This window comes from Odontomachus brunneus, unplaced genomic scaffold (assembly GCF_010583005.1).
Source record: "Odontomachus brunneus isolate Ranch 3 - 2012 unplaced genomic scaffold, Obru_v1 Obru_scaffold_116, whole genome shotgun sequence".
NCBI lineage: Eukaryota > Metazoa > Arthropoda > Insecta > Hymenoptera > Formicidae > Odontomachus > Odontomachus brunneus.
The window spans coordinates 642,182-651,939 of NW_022639566.1; the positions used below are offsets into that span (position 1 = coordinate 642,182).

At 30.5% G+C, this 9,758-nt stretch overlaps 1 protein-coding gene and 1 long non-coding RNA gene across 2 annotated transcripts in view; both read right to left on the reverse strand.

The window, feature by feature from the left end:
- LOC116849434 (peptide deformylase, mitochondrial-like) overlaps nt 1–9,758 on the reverse strand; it is a 202,918-nt gene that overhangs the window by 73,107 nt on the left and 120,053 nt on the right. The gene's annotated exons all lie outside the window — the stretch shown is intronic.
- LOC116849436 lies at nt 2,101–4,613 on the reverse strand. Its single transcript, XR_004379136.1, has 3 exons — nt 4,299–4,613; nt 2,838–3,788; nt 2,101–2,407 (listed from the first exon to the last, which is right to left on the reverse strand). It is a non-coding gene; the product is annotated as an uncharacterized LOC116849436 (long non-coding RNA).

The following is a 9,758-nucleotide window of genomic DNA, read 5'->3' on the forward strand; positions in this document are numbered from 1 at the left end:
CAGTAAATATATATAAATATTTATTATATTAAAGTTATATATATATATATATATATTCATATAGCACAAATGTTTAATAAATATTCTCTAAGCACGTTTTAGAATATTCGACTATTCCTGGAATGTTCCTAGAATGTCTGTTGAACATTTGTGCTGTATAGTTATAATCTTGTTGTGTTAGGATGTATTATTCCAATTTATAAGTAATTGATAATGTTAACTTTTAATTTTATCTTTTTTATTTCAGATTTGATTTAAATCTTATAAATAATAATTACTCTTCCTTTCATTTTTGAGTTTATGGTAAGTATTTTTTCCTATAATTTGAATAAAAATATTTTTTATGTTTGTAATACTAATATTAAATCTATTCTTTCTCTTTTCAGGTTCGAGTTTAATTTAAATTATATATTTTGTTTATTTTGCGAAGATTTCATTAAATTAATTAAAAATTATGTTTTAATTATTTACTGATCTTATCAATTACCAATTTAACATATTTATCATTCAAAATTTATTTATTAATTAAGAATAAATTTAATTTTTATCTGTTTTTATTTTAATTTATATAATTTTGGTTAATATAGTAAAAAGTATGTTATGATTTTTATGTGATGATGATGATATTAATTATGATGATGATGATGATGATGATAACTATGATGATGATGATGATGATAACAATAATATTGACAATTGTTATTCATTAAATTTGAGATAAAAATAAAAAATAATATAAAAGATATAAATCATACTTTTATTCAAAATATTGTAATAGAACTACTATAATTATATATTTATTTAATAAATATATTTTTTCTCTTTTATCTCATACTTATTTTTCAATTATATGAAAAACGCCTAGACGAAAAATATATCGCAATAAAGAAGAGAAAGAAGAATTTCAACGACGGCGTCGTGAAAAAATGCAGAAAATCGACGTCGTCGTTGTGAGAATAAAAAGATATTAGTTGTAAAAGGATATTGATTGTAGTAATAATATTGCAAATATATCGTATGAAAATTCTACACGTGATAACATAAGTGAATATTATATTGGTATAAATATATCTTGGCTATAAATATATCTTGTATTCATTGTAATGCAAAACATTTTGCAGCTGAAAAGATTTCTAATAAAGGAAATTCGTTTCATGATTGTTGCAATCATGGTGCAGTATATCTTGAATCATTACCTGAATTCCCTTAATTTCTTCGATCTTTATTTGAAGGTAGTAATGTAAAATCTAACGATTTTTTTAAACATATTCGTAGTTACAATAGCTCTTTTTCTTTTGCATCTTTTAATGCTAATTTGGTTAATTTTCAAGAAAGATGACCTAGTCCATATTGTTTTAAAGTACAAGGGCAAATTTATTATCAAATAAATACAGCATTGTATACTGCGCACAATGAAAGTCCATCTTATGGTCAACTTTTTATTATCGATTCAAATGAGGCGATGGATTATCTACTTAATCAGAATTCAAATTTAGACTTAGAAATTGTACAATGCCTCGAAAATATAATGCGGGAATATAATATATTTGCACAGTCGTATCAAATGGGTGAAGAACTAAAAAATCAACAATTATTAGAAATGGAATCTGATCAGTCATTACCAGAATTACAATTATCATTTATGTTAAAACTTGAGATGGATCGACGTCGATATAATATTCAAAGAACAAATGAAGTCGCTGCTGTTTTTAGTACAACTGCTGATGGGGAAATACCTGAGTCATATGTTACGATATATAATAGAAATACTAAAATTTTGCAACATGTTAGTAGCATGGATCCAAATGTAGAACCATGGATTTATCCATTGTTTTACCCACATGGGTAAAACGAGGATGGCATCGTTATTTAACGAAATTAAACAGTCATAAACGAATAACTAGAAAACAATATATTAAATATCGTATGGCTATTCGAGATGAATTTAATACTTTTTTATTAGGTCGTCGTTTATTTTAACAATGGCTTGTAGATAATTATGTAAAAATGGAAAAAGATAGAATAGAATATAGTAAGATTCATCAAAAAGAATTACGCGTGGAAACGTATCAAGGCTTAATAGATTATATGAAAAATAAAGCTAATAACCCATACAGCACAGAATTGTTGAATCAATGTAGAATGAATGTTGAATTGCAACAATGTCAATATTGCAGCAACATTGAGAAACATAGAATCAACATTGCACAAACCTTCATACAATGTAAAAATGTCCGCGATTGTTGAATTTTCCTTTACATTTCAACGTCTTATGGATATTGAAATCAACGTTTTATAGACGTTTAATCAACGTTCAATCAATTTTTTTTAGACGTTGATACCACATATGTACAAGATGATTGGAAACAATCTTGGGTCTTCGAAACGACGTAATCCTGATTCGATTCTGAAACGAATTTTCTTTTTATACAAAACTTTGTCCGAAGATTAATTTTTAAATTATAAAAAGCAATTGTTTTCTTTTAACAGAACGGATCCCAGCAAACACAACGTTAAATATAACATACATGTAACGTAATTTCCTACTCAACAATATAACTTTTATATAACATACGTGTTATACAACAGTTATATTGAGTAGGAAATTGCAACTAAATAAAAATAAAAATAAAAAAATACATTGGTCCATATTCTGTATCCTCTTTTATCGATAAAAGTGCCTTAAATGTGGCTCCTCACCCAATTAGGTGACTCCTAAGCCTCTTTTAGAGGTACTTTTTTAGATAAAAGAGGATACAGAATATGGGCCTATGTATGTTACATGTAACGTTGTGTTTGCTGGGATGCAAGAGGTAGGTAGTGACGGCAGAACTTACCATCAGATATGACAACTGATTGCTATTTCACATTAGCAACCATGTCCGAGGAAAAGTTGTGCCGCCAATCTCTTATATCCGTCCCGTGATAAGAAAAATATTTTGTTTTATAATTTCAAAAATAGATTCCAGGCAACAGCTTATAAGAAGAAAAATCATTTCAGAGTTTAGTACACATTATGTCTTTTCAAAGACTCAAAATTGTTTCCAATCACACAAAATTTTGTAGATTACAAAATCATTACATATTTATTTCGTTTATGATGTTATTAGAGACATTATAGAAAACTTTGCGCTGTGCAGAAATTAAGTAACTTGGAATTCAAATATATATACATACATACAGTAATAATAATAACAAATTTTTATTAGTAATAAATGTTTCAAGTTATAATTATTAAAAGGCTGTAACATACAAGACAAATGTAGACATAAACGTTTTTACAAATCACAAAAAATAAAAGTAATCGGTCACAGGTTGATCGACTTGCGGCTATTAAAATATGTTAAGGCGAAAAAATATATAAAAGCATATAAACGTTTCTCAAAATCATTTCAAATAAAAATAGTCGCCTACAGACTCATCGACGTTTAAACTTCTGATTATTAAAATGTATTCACGCGAAAAAAGAAATATAGCCATGGAGACGTTTGTAAAATCAAAGTAGGCGTTTTTTTAATAATGAAACTATAACCGATTTCACCAACGTCGATTAAGCTTTAATCTCAGTTCGTCTTTGTTTCAAATATTTTAAATGCGATGTAAAAGGCCTGATCGACGTTTGCGAAATCGTACTTAGTTGGTCCTAGGCTCATCCATGTTTAAACTTTTAAACTTAATATTATATATTAAAATGCTGTCTAATAAAAAAAATTATATATAGACGTATTAAAAATCAAACAAAATTTCAGTCGTCGGCCACAGACTGATCATTGTCAGGGTTGGGTTTCCTGAAAGAAGCAAAAATTTAACAGAATTACTGTACACGTCTTAGTACATTCGCTCATATTATTCTAAACAATACACCGCTTTTATTGAGTTTTCTTTGCTACATATCAATTACTAAGAGGACATTCCAAATTTGTATAAATATTGAAAATGTAAAATTACATTACATTGCATTTTTCGAAATTTTTTAAATTGATTTTTACCAAATAAAAGCAATGTTAAAATGCACACTGTCTCTGCATATATTGTACCATTGTTTTTACGTTTACACTGCGCGCGAACACTTTTACGTTCATTCAACAGATCTTTTTTACCACAACATAAAATTAATAATAATAAAGATAAGTTTGTAAAAAACGTTAATACTACACAACGTACCATTTCATGCATATTTACATCTGTATTTAGTAATATATTCACAACGTATTATAAAGTGAGGTTATAAAAACTTTCAACTTTCTACGGCGAATTCAACACAAATTAACCAATATTTTAATGTGGGTTTTACATACCTTTTTAATTTACCGTTGCAAACCTTTTAGCGTTTTCTGTATCTAAACTATTGCAAAGCTTTGGGTTGTAATCGCCAGCGATTCTTATAGTACTGATGCACCTTTGTCTTTTCTCTGGATTGAGCTCGATCGCTACACCAACGCTGCCAACATCACTCGACGTTGGCTCTTATTGGCTACAACGTTCCCAGATGCGTGACAGGAACCAATATATTGGTTTCAATAATTTTTTACTCGATTTGTAAAAACTGTCTTGAAAAATTGGAAGAGATAGAAATTGTTTATTTTGTTCCCATACAGCTGTAAGAATTTTTTCCAAATGTTGTATTAACTTTTTTATACTTCAAGAAAATGCAAGAAAACGCAATACTAAAAAGTTAATACAAAATTGTAAAAAAATTCTTACAGCTGTATGAGAAGAAAATAAACAATTTGTATCTCTTTCAATTTTTCAAATAGTTTTTAGAATTCGAGTAAAAAATTTTAGAAACCAATAATTTTGTACATATTTCCGAAAAAATATCTTAGAAAATGGAAGTCGTATAAAAAAATGTTTCAAACAAAAATTGTTTATTTCTTTACGTAGAATAAAATTCCGTAATGAAAAATAAATGTTTCTATTAAAAAAACCAAAGTTGACCTTGTCCTGACCTTTGAGACACCATCCAAGCTCAAACTGATAAGAGCAGTAAATATATCTTTTAAAACCCAACAACTTTTGTTTTGAAAGTTTTATCGAAAAACCTCACTGTAAAAAGATATTCAGGGGTTCCTATATTTTGAAGACACCCTGTATACATAAATGAAAGGTGTTTCGCGTAATATATTCAACATTGCAGCAATATCTTGTAATCAATGTTGAATAATCAACATACATTCCATCTAGAAAAAACATCCTCACTTCTACTTTTAACATTGCAACGTCTCATCAAGGTTTTTTCAACTTTCTGTGCTGTATGGGTAATTTAAATGGACGTATTGGAAAAATGATTGTACTTTCTTCTACGTTTATTGGATCACCGCATAATATGTTGCAAAATTATCAAGATACAATGGCAATTGTTAGTAAATTTGGTAAACCAGACCTTTTCATTACGATGACTTATAATCCAAAATGGCGTGAAATTGAAGAAAATCTTTTTCTCTGGTCAGTATGTTTATGATAGACCTGATATTTGTGCTCGAGTTTTTAAGAAGGATTATTTAATCGACTTAATTGTTAAACAAAAATTTTTTGGTAAGGTAGCAGCATATGTATACGTTATTGAATTCAAAAACATGGTTTACCCCATGTGCATATACTGATTACATTACAACGTAATTTTAAAATAACAACTTCACATGTTAACATTTACATGTTAACTTCACATGATAATTATATTTCTGCTGAAATTCCTGATCCATGTAAAAATCGTATCTTACATAAAATAGTTATGAAACATATGATCCATGTGGTGATTGGTGTATGATAAATGGACAATGTTCTAAACACTATCTGAGACCATTTCTTGAAGAAACTATAATGGATATAGATGCGTATCCTTATTATCGTCGACGAAATGTTAGTAGGACTTTTAAACGTCCGGATGGATAATTTAGTTGATAACCGCCCTTATAGAAATATCATACTAAGAATCATTGATAATTACTTATTTTCAGTATTAAAAATACTGGATAATAAGTAATTATCAATGATTCTTAGTATGATATTTCTATAAGGGCGTCATGTAGTTCCGTATAGTCCTGTATTGTCAGTTATATTTAATTGTTATATTAACGTTGAAGTAGTTTCAAATATAAAATCTGTTAAATATTTATATAAATATATTTATAAAGGTCATGATGTCGCTGCTATAACAATTGAACCAATAACAGAAAATGTACTTATAGATCATGATATACGTGATTATATTGAAGTTCGTTATGTAGGAACTATCGAAGCTAGCTGCCGTATACTCGGTAAGAAATTACAAGATAAAAGCCATACTGTAGTAAATGCCTGTTCATAGTTTGCCTGTTCATTTATCTAATGAACATAACATAACTATTGAAAATGAATCTATTGAAGATGCAATGTCTTCTACTTTAAATCAAGTTACTATGTTAATAGACTATTTTGCATTAAATTTACGTGATGAAGAAGCAAAAAATTATTTATAAAGAATTATTTATACAGAAATTCCATGCTATTATACATTTAAAAAAGAAAAAATTAATGGTCGAAATATTTCATGTTGGATTAAACGTAGTAGTCATTATAATTATATATGACGAATATATTCTGTTAGTCCAACTCAAGTAGAATTATTTTATTTACGGTTATTACTACTCAATGTTAAGGGAGCTACAAGTTTTGAACATTTAAGAACTAAAAAAGAGAATAAATAAACAATATTATCAAACGTTTTCTGCTACATATTTAGCTTTAGGTTTAATTGAAGATGATGATGAATGGAGACGAACTATGAATGAAGCTGTTAAATGGATGATGCCGCAACTTCGTAGGTTATTTGTACGTATTTTAATTCATTGTCATATCCGTTATATCCTGAAAAACTTTGGGAAAATTTTAAAGTAGCAATATCCGAAGATTATGCAAGACATATGGTATATTACAAGGACAAAGAAAAGCATATATTCAAATTAATTCTTTGCTTCGTACGGAAGATAAAAGTTTAGCGGATTTTCCACAAATGAAACAATTAACAGAAAACAGTAAAGAGGACGATTGTTTGCCAACTAATCAAATATTAGTAATTGGTATGAGACAATATAACCAAATAAATGAGAAACAAAAAGAAGTAGTTGATATTGTGCTAAATCGATTAGAAAATAATAATCATAATAATAATTGTTTCTATATTGATGGTCCATTATCAGGTGGATCAGGTAAAACATTTGTTTATAATATTATTTATTACTTAACTAAAATTCGAGGTAAACGTGTGTGTACTATGGTTTTCACAGGAATTGCAGCGACGTTACTTCCTGAAGGAAAAACAGTTCATAAAACATTTGGTTTATCAGTTCCATTATTTAATGATTCGTCATCCAGTATTAAAATTTAGTCGAAGGAAGCTCAATATTTAAAAGAAGTAGATATCTTTATTTGGGATAAAGCGCCTATGGCACCATGATACGCTCTAGACATTAACGTTGCGTGATATTATTATTGAGTAATTGAGTAATGATTTTTGGTGGAAAAATTATTTTATTAGCTGGTGACTTTAAACAACTTCTTCCGATAAAGATGCATAGTATTCGTAGTAAAATTGTAAATCTTTCTATCAAATTTAGCTCTACTTGGAAATATTTTGTAAATTTTTCTCTAACGCAAAACATACGAGTTCTTCCTGAAGAAATAGAATTTGCAAAATTTTTACTAACTATAGGTGATGGAACATTTAATGATAATTTATATCCCCATTTAATGATAATTTATATCCCCATAGAAGGAGGAGGGCATACTAGGTGGCGGCGGAACGCCGTGCGTTCGAGATCTGCATATCTTTTTCGTTCCAGAAAGAGAAAAATATCGAGAGCGTGGTCTTGCTAGGCCGGGACTCGAACCCGGGTCTTTCGCTTGCCGGATGACTGTTCTAAACCACTGAGCTACCTGACGCTCCACGCTCACAACACTCTCCTCTTCCTAGATAACGCTCAGAGATGCCGTTCGGAAGCGACATCTCTGGCGCGATCCCGAGCGCACGGCGACTACAGAGAGAAACAATGTTACTGTACCAAATGATACAGCTGTCAGTCTCTCAAAGTCAAAGGTTGCTATCCTTTAAGACCTGCTGTCCATGTATGCCCGTCTCCACCGTTACCCCTCCTCAACCGGTGCAAATAATACAAATAAGCCCCGGGGTCGACACCAATTTTTTGGCAGCCCCCGAGTGCTTGGACGCAATGCGCCATGGGGGATAAAAATTTTGATAATAATATACAAATTCCTGAATGTGTTACGACAGTTGAAACAGATATTGTAATAGACATATGGTGATATAATACAAAAAAATATTTGATAAAATAGTTACAACTACGATACTTGTGGCAAGAAACATTGACGTTGATGAAATTAATAAACAAATTGTAGAATTATTAGATATTACTGGCGAACGAGTTTATACAAGTATAGATAGTGTTATAAATTGCGATAGTAATAATGATATTGATGAAGTTATATTGCCAGAATATTTAAATAGTCTTTCTCCGCCATCTCTTCCTCCTCATGAATTACGTTTAAGACCAAACTGTATTATTATATTAATTAGAAATCTTAGTATCAATGAAGGTCTTTGTAACAGTACTAGATTAATAATTATTGAACTTGGTAATCATTTATTGAAATGTAAGATCTTGAGCGATGATAAAAAAGGAGATATTGTTTTCTTGAATCGTATAATATTGTATTGTGAAAATATATATCCTTTTACTGTTACCAGGAGACAATTTTCAATAAAATTAGCTTTTGTTATGACAATTAATAAGTCTCAGGGACAAACATTTGATATAGTGGCAATAGATCTTTGTAAAGATGTATTTAATCATGGGCTACTTTATGTTGCGTTTTCGCGAGTACGTTCTTGGCAAGCATTAAAAGTATATCTTAGTAGTCAACGAAAAAGTAGATATGTTAAAAATTATATATATAAAGAATTATTTATATAATCTTTTGTTTTTTCTGAGAAAATATTAAATGCTGTATTTGAGAAAATGTGAAAAACATGACGTATATAAAAAGAGAAAATCTGATAAATGAGGGAAACTATAACTTTTCAACTATAACTATAACTTTTCATTTCCTATTTTTATTTGCCCATATTTTTTCATGTCTCTCTCTGTCTCTTCGTGTATCCCCCTGTCTCTCCCTATCTCTCTCTCTGTCTTCCCCTGCCTATCCCTCTTTCCCTGTTTCTCCCTCTCTCACCCTGTCTCCCCCTATCTTTCCCTGTCTCTCCCTGTCTCTCCCTCTTTCCCTGCCTCTCCCTGTATCTCTCTGTCAGTATATAACGATTAACTGTCTTCAGTTTTCCCTCGTTTCTCTATCTTTCCTTTCCTGTTTTCATTTGCCCATATTTCTCCCTGTCTCTATCTGTCTCTCCGTATATCCCCATGTCTCTCGTTGTTTCTCCCTGTCTCTCCCTGTCTTTCCCTGCTTCTTCCTGTCCCTCCTTGCTCTTCCCTGTCTCTCCCTGTCACTCCTTATCTCTCCCTGCCTTTTTTCTGTCTTTCCCTCTTTCGCTGTCTCTCACTGATTCTCCCGGTTACTTCCTGTCTCTCTTTGTTTCTCAGTTTTTCTCCCTCTCTCTCCCAGTCTCTCCCAGTCTCTCCCAGTCTCTCTCAGTCTCTCTCAGTCTCTCTCAGTCTCTCTCAGTCTCTCTCAGTCTCTCTCTCTCTCTCTCGCCCCCCCCCCCCCCCCCCCCCCTCTCTCTCTCTCTCTCTCTCTCTCTCTCTGTG